The 13,684-nt window shown below is 43.1% G+C and overlaps 4 non-coding genes across 4 annotated transcripts; 1 reads left to right on the forward strand and 3 right to left on the reverse strand.

The window, feature by feature from the left end:
• Nucleotides 1-707: 707 nt before the first annotated feature.
• TRNAA-AGC (transfer RNA alanine (anticodon AGC)) lies at nucleotides 708-779 on the forward strand. Its single transcript has one exon. It is a non-coding gene; the product is annotated as a tRNA-Ala (tRNA).
• A 3,533-nt stretch (nucleotides 780-4,312) lies between these two features.
• On the reverse strand, nucleotides 4,313-4,384 carry TRNAA-CGC (transfer RNA alanine (anticodon CGC)). Its single transcript has one exon. It is a non-coding gene; the product is annotated as a tRNA-Ala (tRNA).
• Nucleotides 4,385-8,355: 3,971 nt separating this feature from the next.
• TRNAA-UGC (transfer RNA alanine (anticodon UGC)) lies at nucleotides 8,356-8,427 on the reverse strand. Its single transcript has one exon. It is a non-coding gene; the product is annotated as a tRNA-Ala (tRNA).
• A 1,741-nt stretch (nucleotides 8,428-10,168) lies between these two features.
• TRNAT-AGU (transfer RNA threonine (anticodon AGU)) lies at nucleotides 10,169-10,242 on the reverse strand. The gene has a single exon. It is a non-coding gene; the product is annotated as a tRNA-Thr (tRNA).
• Between the last annotated feature and the right edge of the window lie 3,442 nt (nucleotides 10,243-13,684).

Genomic DNA, 13,684 nt, shown 5'->3' on the forward strand with positions numbered 1-13,684 from the left:
AATTGGTTTCGCAGGTTGCGCGCAGCTTCCCTTGCGCTCTCCTCCTTGCGCAAATAATGTGATGCTGTAACAACAGGAGCGCCCACATTTCTACTCTTACCTCTGTCTGCCGCCACTCTTGTGTTGTCTGCAAAACCAGAGCGAAAGCGTCGCCGTAACAAAGCCGCTGTCACGTCCCGAGTCCAGATGCCGAATGCAGTGGTTTGCAAGAGCACGCAAGACTGCCTGAGACACATACTTGTCGCTCTTCGTTTCGGTCAAGTATTGTGAACTGATTCACCTCTTGTCTTAACTTCACACCTGGACCTACATTCCCTCGGCTGCACTCACGGAGCGCGCCTTTGTATCCCCAGCACTACGTTTTGCATTTTTGGCAGCTTCGTGGGCAGAGGAGCACTTTCTAAAGAAGGGAGAATCTAAAGACATAACAGAAGATTCAGTTCTGGGACTCTCCCTCGTGGTGGACTAGAACTGACACAAGAGGCAGTTGACTAAAAGTTCGTGCTGGGGAGGAGGATTGTGGGAAGACCTAAGGGTTTTTTGGTCCAGAATGCATTTCTCTTTTTCCTGCCCTAGCTGTGAGACAGGAGTCAGTCCAGAGGTTTCAGAAACAGAGGAACTGAACATAATGGACTTTGGCTTGCCAACATCATCATACAGTGATAAATAAATAACATTGTACAATAGGTAAGTGAACTTACAGTGGGGGGGGTGTAGCTCAGTGGTAGAGCGCGTGCTTAGCATGCACGAGGCCCTGGGTTCAATCCCCGGCACCTCCATTTGTCCTCAACTCCCTCACAGCTGAGGTCCTTCTCGGTTTTCTTTGTGTAGACCTTAACTTTTGTATCCTTCGGTTAATCATGTGACTATGGGCCTTGACATTCCTTGGATCTCCCAACCTGACTACTTCAGTACAATAAAGCCAGGAACCAAGTTAAGTACAGAAACTGCTCGCTCAGAATCAGTCTCCTGAAGGCGGAGCACCGAGTATGCCACGTAGGGTCCATTCTCCTTTGCTGCATTTTTTTCATTATTATTAAGAAGCAGGGAAGAAAAAGACAGACTGAAAGAGAAAAGGGGGAAGGGGGCCTTTGGGAAAATTCTTTTAGATTACCCCTCCCACCTCCCACCCCGTCTTCCTCTCAGCTGGTTTGTGTCAATGGACAGGCTGCGGGCTCCAGAGGAAATTTTCCTTCTCCTTTTCCTTTCCCCACTCGCCCCTGCGCTTTCACCACACACCGAACCTTGGTTGGGCAGCAAAAGGTCGGTCCAATCACCAACCATGGAGCGCTGTGTTCCCAGGTTTTTCTCGGTGAAGGAGTGTTTAAGATACTGTCCGTGGGAAAGACGCTTCTCACGAAACTCAGAGGCTTCCAAAATACATAGTTGAAAAAGTTATTTCCAGTGTTGGAAAGGGCAGCTAGTCTCTCTCAAAGCCAGACTCGGGCAAAAAAGGTTGCTCCTTCCTGTGGCACAAACGCTTTTAAGCCCGCTTCCCTTAGGAGGAAGATAACCTTCTGGTTTCCTGCATCCCTAGAGGGAGCAGAGGAGACAGAGGCAACGCGGGCGCAAATTACCTCCCGGGCCAACCAAATAGTGGTTATCGTAAGGACCTAGTCCCAAGCCTTCTTTCGCCCTTTCCTCTTTTAGTTCCTCCTCCCCAACCGCAGCCACCTGCCTCCTCCTACCCCACCCCACCCCCATCCACTTTCTTCATCACCTTCTGCTTCACCTTCTCCTTCACTTTCCCTTCCCGTCTCTCCTTTCATTCTGTTTCACCACTTCCTCCAGGCTAGTTGTTTCCAAGCAGCTCACTTCAGTTCCCGCAGCTCCACTTTCTTGATTAACAGTTCTCAAACCTGGATGATCAACAAAATCATCTGGGGAGGCATTTCCATCCTATAGATCTCCACAGCACCCCCCCCATCCCGTGATTCTGAGTGCACTCAGGAGCTACAAGGTAGAAATGGGCATACGTATATTTACAAAGTTATCCGACGGTTTCCCAGCTTCGGGAACATTGCATTCTAGTCTAAAACCTTTTATCTCTGTGTTGGTGAGTCGCTTCAGGCTGCCTATATTATTCACCAAGTTACTTTTAAAAGTCGTTTCGCCTCTGAGCGACCACTTCAGCGACTTTCCAGAGCCAACTAAGCCTCATTCGGGCTTTTTTTTTTTTTTGAAGGGGAGGAGCAGAGGAGGAATGGAAGAGTTGATATATACGTAATTGATTCCGATATTCAGGAAAATACAGATTTCCCACTCGTGAGAAAAAGTAAAAGAGAAGACACAATGATTTAGGATTACTCCTAAAACTCACCTTTGGTCACCACAGATTTTGGCAACAGGAGGAAAGTGTCTATTCCTTGCATCTCTGTGATGGCTAAGGTTTGAGTATTTGTCCAAGAGCATCGGGTTGGAGTGGGAAGGTTCTTATAAAAGTTTAATTTGCTTCGCTGTTCTTGCTTAGCCTCCGAAGTGTCTCCCTTAAGCGTCATTGTGGATCTCAGAAACAGAACTGCACAGTCCCCAAGACAAAGCCACTGAGGTGCAGGGCTCCAGAGTTTGGAGTTTCGCTGGGCTCAAGAGTTTGCTAGAGTGACCTGTTTTCTCTTTCCAGCTGGATCTAAATTCCCCAGGGAACTTTTCAGGTTCTACTCCTTTGCACCCTTGTTCTAGCATTTCCAGCTGGGGTTGACAGCCAGAAGCATTAGAGGTGCAGGGCCCCCCCCCCCGCCCCGATGTGATGACGTGGGATCTGCCTTCTGGTGGAGGCCACCGGGAGAAGGAATTCAGAGTTCCAGCCTGAAGCCACTTGAGTTAACATGGGCTATGCATGGCCATGGCTGAGGATTCACAGCCCTAGGGTTTAGATACTCCCTTCTCCTGGAAAAATGGATCCAAAATATGTATTCCCTCATGGGTTACAGTGGCCAGGGTACTGTTCTTTACGGGGACTTCTGATGTCTCATGGCTTTTGACAGCTGCCTGAGAGATTCCCTAAGGCAGAAGGAGGGCTCCATGCTAAATACAGTGAGGCTGTAAAGAGCAAAAGGAGTAATGTCCTGAGAATCCGTGTTTAGCAAAATGGAAAAAGGTGGTCTAAGCTGTTTTTCACTGCTTTGTCTACTCTCCCATGTTAGAAGTCTAGAGAATGAGAGTCAAAGAGAAGGAAAACTCATTCACTTAATCTTTGCTCTGAAATGGTTTAGACAGCAGCTTGACAACAACATACTTGGATGGAGACAGCCCAGAGATGGCCCTGGTAGGAAGGGAGCTTAGTGGCTTGGCTGGTTTGAGCATCTGTCCAGGGTTTGAGTCCCAGAGGAAGCTGAGCTTGTGACTGATCCCTGCTTTCTCTTGATCTTGAAGGACCTAGGAGAAACATGATTTTAGTTTCTCCAAATGAGGGAAAATAGATGTCATTTTAAAAATTTTGACTTCACGTTTTAAAACATCCTTTTCAAATACAAAAGTTATCATGCAAAGGTTTTGGTAAAGAAAAATGGAACAGTTTTCGTGCATTCACCCAACACTCGACTTGCACAGAGAACAAAGTACAGAGCAATGATATTCTGTAGTTTGTACTGATTCTTAAACGAGTTGTTTCTGTTTGTTTGCTTGTTTTGTTAAATACAAGCAAATTATATATCTATTCTTATTTCCACCCAAACACCTTTGGCCACATCTTCCTCTGGGACATCAGTGTGGTGTTACATGAGGTGTTGTTAATTCATTTAATGATTTAAGAACAGAAAAGTGAAGTTCAGCGAGGAAATGTAGAAGGTAAGGGATCTAAATCCGCTGTTTGCAGGGTTTCTGAAATTTACTTCAGCTAGGTGTTTTGGTTGAGGGGATGGTGGGGAGTTAGTGGGTGTCTTCTAGTATACATTTTGTGTAAATTTCCTGTGGAAGTTGATTTAACATGGAATACAAATGACTGTGCTGCCCAAACCTAGGATCTAACCTTTAAAATCCGTTGGTCACTTGCTCATCTAAGCTATTCCAGCGAGCGTGAGCTAGTTCTTCAGTCTTCCAAATCATGTTTTAAACGTTCACGTGGCAAAGGCTTTGGTAAATGTCACCTTACCTTGGGCCAACGTCCACCCACTCACTCACCAAAAAATACTTGGGGTCTGTGCCCTGCACCTCCGTTGCTTATCTTGGATTCCCTGCTCCAGTGTCTGTGGAGTAGAAATGGTATAATATCGAAGGGAATCCATTGGACTACGTATTGTTTTAAATGGGAGCAGAGGAAACATGGCAAAATGTATGACAAAAATGAAAGGGGAGGATGAGGAAAAAACTTAGATGGAGGAGCCGGGGGTTGAACCCAGGACCTCGTGCATGCGAAGCACGCGCTCTACCACTGAGCTACACCCCCTGTTGCAGAAGCTCCTTGGGGATCATTTATAAAATACTACTTTTATTTTGAGATTGGCTTTATTTTCTAATGGAGAAAATCCACTGGGTTAAATCCCACCATTTGTGAAATTACTAAACTGGATATTGTCTAGCGGCTTCACTCAGGTTACAGTCCGACTGACACAGTCTCTGATTCTAGGACTTTCCTACTTCTGTTAGCCTGCTGCAAGGTCCACTCAGAAGAAACTATGTGAAAATTACTTTCTTTCGCCTGGAAAAGTCACGGATTTCCAACACAAATCTCCAGCAGTACTGGCTCAGATGAAGTGCTTTTCAGCCCAGAGGCAGCCGAATTGAATCCCGCACCAGGTTGGGTCGGATGACGGCCAACAAACATCCTTTATCCAGCTGACACTCATTGTTTGCTCACGCATCACCACATATTCTGAGATTGTCTTCAGTTCTGGTTCCACATCCCCCCACCTCTTGAGGGTTATGTCTACAAAGGATTTCAGGGGGGAAAAAAATCTTTAGTTCTATCAACTAAAAAAAATCTAAAGTTCTATCAACTTAAAAAAAGCTGTCATGGGAATTCCCTTGGTGGTGCAGTGGTTAGGACTTCACGCTTTCGCTGCCGAGGGCGCAGTTTCAGTCCTTGGTGGGGGAGTTAGGATCCTGCAAGCCACGCAGCACAGCAAAAGAAAAAAAGAAAAAGAAAAAGAAAAGAAAAAGAAAAAAGTGACATTTTTCTAGACTGGGGGAATGAAAGGACAAACACAGGGCAGCGAAACAACATTGGGGAACCTAGCAACTGTCAAACTGCTTTCCCTGAAGGAACCCATTATCACAGTGGGAAAACCTGCAATTCTTCAGAACATGAAAATTCGAGGAGGTCCTGGGTAACTCAAAGCTGATAGTACTGGCCGCGTGGGAAAGAGCAGAGGTAATAGCTCTTTTCTCGCTGGGATGCTTTCAGCTTTGTGTAAGGCCAATGACCTCCATGAGTCCAAAGCCCTAAACTATACTTCTTTATCATGATCTTCATATGATATTGATGGAAGTAATCTAGGAAGCTTTTCATTTAATGGCTTGAAAATACCGGACATAAGTGTTTATTGGTGAAGGCAGGGACGACTGGAGGCACGCAATTCCAATTCTTCTTGCCTTAGCCCTCTAAGCCCTTTTCTTGAGAAAGTGAATTCAGAAGCATTTGTATTAGGGTGACACGTTACAGGAAGGAGAATTTGTTTTGACACAAACTGTGGGCTTTTCAAATCATGGGGAGGGAATCCTGATTTTAGTCCAGCCTTTTAGAGCTCTTCCAACTAAGCTATGTTGACCAAATCTCTACTGTCATCAGCACTAATAATTTTCTCCACTTTCAAGTTTGGAAAGCACAGCAATCCTTGAGAGATGTTGTTTCCTTTTTCCCTCACTTTGAGAAAGTTGGTGTCTGATATCCTGCCACATTTGGTAATTAGTTTCAACTACTAGCAACAATGGATGTGGGAAGGGAGCGAGGAGAGAAAATCAGTGGGTAGGTTTTCTGTTCCTCAGTCTTCAGTCTTTTAATTGACATAGGCAGAGCCGAGAACACAAAGGAATCCATTAACAAAAGTTGACTATGAGCCTCTTTTCCTTTCCTTTGTATCTTTTTCTTTCCTTTTCCTGGGTGAACTGTGATATGGAACAAAAGGGAGCATGGGCTCACTCTCTTATTTCTTCTTATGTTACTTGTGGTGATGCAGTTAGGTTGGTAGATGCCAGAGCCATAGAGTTGAAATAGATCAGCTTAAAAGCAATCTTTTGGGTAATAGATTTACTTTGGATGTGAGCAGGGGAAAAAAAAATGACTAAAGAATTTTTTTTGGTGGGGAAATTTGGATGTGTTCTTGAAATATAGTATTCGTGAGGAAAGGGAAAAGCAGTAACGCAGTCCAAGATTACCTGGATTCTCCTGCATGCTCAGCTTATGCTCTACCAGTGAGCTACACAACCAGATAGACCCTATACTTCAGTAAATCTATAACTGATGATTGCCCTGCTTCTTACTGAGGAGTCATTTTTCCTTTTCCCCTACATTGTTTCCAACTTTTATTTGGAAGCCAGATGGAACTTGGCTTTCTTCTAGGAAGGTCTTTAGAGCATGTTAGGGTGTTCCTTCACTTCTCACATCCTGCCATTGGCTTCGACTAGCTTCTGAAAAGCAGGACCTTGAGGGGCAAATCCAGGGCAGCAATAGAATGAGAAAGTCATAAATGTATACAATCCAGTGATGTTTTGCTCTGTCTTAATCTAGACTGAAAGACAACTTCGGAGGTGCTTTCAAGGGTCCGCTAGACAAATAAAACAGTGAATTGAATGATGAAAGGCAAGGGAGAAATTTGATGTAACATGGTAGAATAACACAGGATTTGGACTCTTACTGGAGTCCAATACTTAGTACTTAGGGAGACTTACAGGTAGATTGGATTATGCAGACAGTGATGCCTTTCACAAAGCTAATAAAAACAGGGGAAGTGGTGGGAATTCTGTTTGCTGTTGTTATTGGTTTGTTGATATATTTTTGCGTCGGGAGCATAAGACGGGGTAATAAAGGGGTAACGTTGAGTTTGGGTTTTGGTATGACATATTTTAAATGCCTACAAGATGGCCTCTTGAGGATGTCTACCTACACACATTATAACCTGAATCTGGAATTCTGTGGACATCTCTGAACCTCAAGTTTGGACACGTATGTGGCTAGGAGTAGAAAGCCTCCGAAGAGTAGGTAGAGTGAGAACTTAAAGTTTTGCATTCAGACGTGTAGGTAACGGGACTTCCCTGGCGGCCCAGTGGTTAAGACTCGGTGCTTCCGCTGCAGGAGTCACGGGTTCAGTCCCTCGTTGCGGGATTAAAATGCTGCGTGGCACGGCCAAAAAAAAAAAGACAAATAGATAAGGAGGTTATTGTTAGGGCTTGTGAAAAACAAAGAAATGAGATTGCTCCTAGGCTGATCTCATTCTTCTTTGATTTATACTGGTTATTGTTATGGTCCTAAAGTTTCCTTAGAAGACCAATAAAAGTCCCGTTTTCTGCCATCAGCTTCCACGTAAAGTGATTATCTCTGCAGAAATTGCAGATCTCTTAAGCTGTCTGTAAAAGGAAACAGCATCAATTCTGCCAGTCCCCAAAGGACAACATTTGAGCAGAAATACTGTCCACGGGGTCTGGTTTATTGAAAAGGAACGTCTCCTGCCTCCACCGCACCCACTTGCTGCTGAGCATCTGCTTCTCAACGTTTTGAGAATTCAGTGGAAAGGATGGGAAGGGAACAAAGAGATGGCTGACTTTTTAGAAGCCAAGGCCTCTCCATTACTTGAATTTATCTGAAAGTCAAGTGTTCTCTAGGGCAGGGGATGAACATCACTTTGTCTCCAAAATTAAAGCAGGTTGGTGGTGGGGCTTTCTTTATTTTGTCTTTTTCTGGGCTCTTACTGGAGAAACAGAGGTCCTTGTTCGAATTCATGTGTTCTATTCCAGGTATGTGATAAAAGTTCATGAATAGTAGTGTGTCTAAGGCATTTGGTTTGCAGTTCAAAGTGTTTTTCCGGGGACGGTTGGAATCCTGCTCACAGCACCCCAATTTTTCACGTGGCTACTGTCTTTAGGATTAGTTATTCTGGCCAAAGAAATTGCACACAGGTTTCTTTCTTTTTCTTTTTTCCCGTCTTACTTTGGATCTTCCTTCTCTTAAGTAGTATGGTAAAATGGTAGTTCAGGTGAAAAAGCTGGTTAAATTGGGGACATTCGCGAATGTGGAATAAGCCTGTTCTTTTTTTTTTTCCTTCTCTTGTTTATTCCTTCTGCTGTCCCAGCAATCATGTTTACTTTCCATGTGAGCAGGGGGAAAAAAGTGACGAAAGGTGGAAAAGTAGGAGAACAGATTCCGCGGGACTGAAGGAATGTAAAAATATAAAATATATTGGGGAGCAGAAAATAGAGTGCTCATGGAGGTGCTGGGGATTGAACCCAGGGCCTCATACATGCAAAGCATGCGCTCTACCACTGAGCTACACCCCCAAGTAGTAGTGAACTCTTTTTTTGATATATTAGGAAATATGCCCATTTTCCGTATTCCTTGGCAAAGCTATTTTCTTTTGTCAGAAAATTTATTCTGTTAACTCCACTATTTCTACAGTTTTTAAATTAGATTTTTTAGGTGGATGTCTATGTTCAAGAATAGTAAATTCTAAAAAAAAAAAAAAAAAAGAATAGTAAATTCTAAACCCAAATTTTTACCTTTCCTGCTCGTGGTTTCTTCTCAGCCGGGTCAGTCCTCTCCAAGACCTTCTCACCTGGGCCAAAAGACAGAGTAGATGGAAGAGCATAAAAGAAAGGAAATTATCACCTTTTATCATCACTCGAAATCATCACAGGAAACAAAAAACTGATCCCACGTTCACAAAAATTAATCTGTTTCTCAGCATCTTTGAAGATTATGCAAGAACGAACAAAAAGAAGAAAAAATAAGGGACTCTAAGAAATTAAATTTTTTTTCTGTAATTTTCTGAGCTGTGTTGGAGTAGCAGAGAGGCTTTCTAATGAATCCCTATTACTTCTCTTCTCTCTCCACCTACCATCCCACATTGCCAGGAATTGGATGCAAGCACCATACATGGAAGACATTCCAAACTTTTGGGAGTGGGTAAATATATTGGACAATTAGACAGCAACACTTGCAGAGTCTGAAACATTCTAAAAACAGGTTGAAAACAATCTCAGTTTTGAAAACTGTGTCAGAGAAGTTTATTCTTAAGGACCTGAAATAGCTCAGCTGAGAGAGTATTAGACTGAAAGTCCAAAGGTCCCTGGTTCAATCCCTGGTTTCGGCAAGTCTGAGTGTTTCAGCCTACAGCCGGTAGGAGGGGCCATCTTAGCAACTCCCGCGACCTAGTATTTGAAACTCTAATCTTTAAATTGAGGTTTTGTAATTGATGTCACATGAGCGGAGGAAATGTCCGGCATTCCTTGCTTCTCCCGTATGCGTGCGACTGCAATAGCCTGTGAGTTTTGAATTTTGATTCATCTTTAATGAATAGTAAAATTCGTTCTTATAATTTACGATGCTATTTTCCCTTAATAATAATGACATCAAATGGCAAATTAAGAAATACCATAACACGTCGAGAGAGCGAGGAAGAAAAAAAGCTAAATTTATGTTTTATTATCTTTACCGGCATCTTTCCCTGTTTTTTGGGTAAGGGACCCTACATTTTCTTTTTGCCCTGGTCCCGTACATTATGCAGCCGGCCCTGACCAACATTAAATCGACATTCTATGCTTTCACAAATTTCTTGGGCTAATTACATCTTACCTCCACACCCACTCTCAGTCTTCCCACACACCTATCATTGAATTATAATCTCGAGCTCTGGCGAGTTTCGTATTAAAATCCACGCCCAGAGTCTACAGTCCCTCTCTGAATTTCAATTCGTTGTTCTTAATTCTTTACATGAAACTAGGATTGGGATATCTGAGATAACATTGCAAGGAAAATCCCAAGGGAAGACGTGGTTTGTATTTCCAAAAGGAAACATTAAGAAAACAGGAAGTACACTAAAAGCAGTCCTGCTCTTTGCTTTCTTAATATAGTCCTGCGTTGTGCGGATGTAACAAAATCAGTTCCATTTTGTTTCCAAAGCCTTTGGAAACTACCTATTAATGGGTGGCTGGTAGGCTGCTGGTAGGAAAAACCCCGCCAAAGTCGAATTTTAAGAGATCAAAACACACACTGGGAGACACAGACAAGTTACACCTAGAGAGGCCCCGCTGGGATTCGAACCCAGGATCTCCTGTTTACTAGACAGGCGCTTTAACCAACTAAGCCACGGAGCCCACGCTGTAAGTTTGTTAGGGTTTTCTTCTACCAGAGAATGCATTTGTATTGATGTATTTCAGAATAGGACCTGAGACGGGAACTATATATTCATCTCTTTTTAATAATAAGACATCTTTTCGTGGACTTTCATACTCTTGGCTTTTGACTGGGGTCAGAGCCACCCAACCAATGAATAACAGCTTTGACCCAAGCGTTATTCATCTGTCTTTTTTCCTTTCGCTCTGCATGACCTCACTGTATTTGGCGTGGAGCCTCGATACTGCCTCAGGGAAACTCAGGCAGAAAAGTTCAAGCAAGATAGAAAGGCAGAGACTATGCGTAGATTTCCTCAGAAAGCACTGGGACACTGACTTTGGTAAACTGCAAGGAAATCAATGTTCCGAGTGAACCATTTTCTCCAGGAGACGAAACTAGCGAAACCATAAAGCCCTCAAAATCTACCTCATCCACCTGTGGTCAGGGTTACTTCAACCTCTCTGTGCTGGCGTCTGAGAGTCCCCACGCTTCGCCGCGGGCATCTGGGTTGGTTTCTCCTTCTCTGGAAAAGGTCCTGCGCTACCAGGCCTTTCCCACATCTTTACACCGGTATCCCTGCCCCTCCACTGCTCCTGTCTGGCAGAACCGCGGCTGACAAAGCTGGGCAGAAACTTCGAAGAGGAAAATAAAGTTGCCTCAGGAAATAAAGGTCCAGTTGGAGAGAGGACACAAAACCGCCAGGAGCTAAATGAAGACGAGACAAGGCAAGACAGTCCCTGCTCGCAAATCTCTTGGCCCAGCAGGTGATCGGGAACCCTGCGGCGGGATCCTAAAGACCTGGTTCTGAAAACTTCAGAATAGACCGTCCCATCAAACACTGCGACTGTGTTAAGCAGTCTTCTACCAAAAGAAGACAACAGGAGGGGGATGATACATAGCTTGGGGACATGACCTGAAAATGAAAAGCAAATTAACTTTTTGTCACACCCTTCATGCAACTGAACAATTCCCCAAACCTTAAAACCAGTAAAGCTCAAAGTAGACGCTATTGCCTTTAGCCAAATTTTGACCTGTCAGTCAACCCAGATACGAATTTAAGATTCTTTTTTTAAATTTTAAGGTAATCCTAAATCATTTCATCTTCTGTCTTACTTTGAAGTTTCATTCCGACCTGTCTTACCGGTGTGAGGTCCTATCTTCCTGAGGACAGAAATAACGTAACTAACTCGCCAGTTCCTCTGTACCACAAGTCAGGTCCCCTCTCTGCCCATTAACAAGACAGAAACTCAGCTGGCTCTGGGGATGTCACTGGAAATATATATGAAAATATATCAATATTTCTTAATGTACACTTAATATATTAAATAAAAATTTTAATATATTAATGTTATGATAAATAGCAAAGTCAACCACAAGCAACCTTCCAAGGTAGAGAGAAAAAGGTATATAAATGTTGTAGACGAATGTCAGTAGTACCCAGACCTGGGGAATGGCTTGAGAACTTGATGAAAGTATGGATTCCTGGGCCCACCACACAACTCCTAAATGAATTAAAAATAAGGCAGGAATCTTTATAATTTAAAATCTTCTTCATATTTTACAGATGGCCAGCCAGGTTGGAGAACCACCATTGGTCTAGAAAGTTAAGTGAGTGGAAGTAAGACAATCTGGTGACAAACTTCATCTGGAAGTAGTGGTTAGGGAGGGAGAGGGGTGGGCAGAATGATTCCTGGGTTCTTGGAGAAAGGTAGGCAACAGAGGTTGAGGGATTTACCATAGTAACTTTTTAAAATAATCAGGCTTGGCTTAGAAACAATAGTAATGAGACAGTTTTAAAAAAGAGAGAATTATAAAATTTTGGGCAGGGGGGAAAATGATGATTATTTGCACATGATAAAAAGAAAATGAAATAATGAGCTTTGATTCCAAAAGTTTAATGCTGACTTCCTTGGAAAGTAACCACCAGTCTTCAAAGCTTGTTAATAGTTCCATAAAACTCCTTTTATTTTGTGTCTGTTACCCAGATACCAGATTCTAATATCGTCAGTAGGGTGTTAAAATTCATTCTGTTGGCATCTTCCTTATCTGGCCAAAGAATTATCAATGATAAAAAAAGCTAGCTGATTTGTTGTCTTAAAATTTTGTAACAGAAAGGTTAGTTTTTAACAGTTTAATGCCACGACATGAATGCATGAACTCAACCCCATTGGGCAGCCTGGAATGGAGCCCCACCTATGCTGAATCAGAAGTTCCAGCTGTCGCTCATGCACTGTCACATTCTGAGATTGTTCTCAGTTCTTACTACACACTTCACCTTGTGAGTTTTGTTCCAAATAGCATCAGAACAAAACTTCAGAAATGCACCTACTCTTCATTTTCGTTTGAAGGAGGGCAATTTTTAAGAACAGATACGGGGCAGCAGAGTAAGAGTAGTAGAGAGAACAAAGCCCTCACATTCCTTTCCCTCTGAGAATGCAATGACTGACAGGATAGATTGGCACAGAAATTGGAAAGAATAAAATTAAATAGCTGAAATCTCTGAGATGGTATCACTTTTGTCTATGCAGCTGATGATGACCATTTTTCCCCCAAAGCCTTTCAACTTTAGCTGCTGGCTTCTCCAGTGTTTTCTGTGTGATTTTCTGACATGTACCTGGCAGGGTTTCCTTAATATATTTATATATGATGACAAAGCATAGAACTTCGATCCCCCCCATTTCAGCCCCCTAGACAATTCACTTCAAGGATGGAGGAGGGTGTCTGTGGTCAGGAAGCTTCTACATGCGAATTGGGAAAGAATTATTGACTAAACATGACCATCGCCACCATACTATGGGAACAGATATGAATACTCTCATGCTAAAGGATCTCTCAATCTAGCTATTTCAGTCACACTAGAAAACTCTACACTCACTGACTCAAATACTCATTTTAATGAATTGAGGTTTGGATAACAACAGCATTCTTATGAGAAGTGGATTTATTGTGCAACGTCTACCCATGCAAGATAGAACTGAGATCTGTAGACTTCATTGTCTGGTGACTGCACTGAGTTGCCCTCAGTGGAGCCTGGAAGATAAGGAGGGAGTGGAAGAAAATTAGTGGGCAGGCTTTCTGCTCCTGTCTCTCAAGAAAGGCACAGCTGAGAAAATAGGGGTAGGAAGTTGTGCATGGTCCTCTTATATTTTTCTCTTCCCATTCTTCCCCCCTCCCCCCTCCCCCCTCCCATCCTCAATTATTTTTGCAAATGAATCATTTACTGGCTTGTGAATGTGCATTTGGTATGTTTACTGCCCTGGGTGAACAGTATCTTCCTTTGTTATCCCACTCCATGCAGCCTTCCTTGTTCTGACACAATCAGGTTCGGTAATGGACTCCAAAGCCCTTGGGGTAGAAATGCTTGAGGGCTTAAAGCAACCAACTAAATTAGATAACTAGTCTCCCTTGAATGTGAGCAGGAAA

The sequence above is a fragment of the Phocoena phocoena genome, chromosome 10 (assembly GCF_963924675.1).
Source record: "Phocoena phocoena chromosome 10, mPhoPho1.1, whole genome shotgun sequence".
In the NCBI taxonomy this organism is placed as follows: Eukaryota; Metazoa; Chordata; class Mammalia; order Artiodactyla; family Phocoenidae; genus Phocoena; species Phocoena phocoena.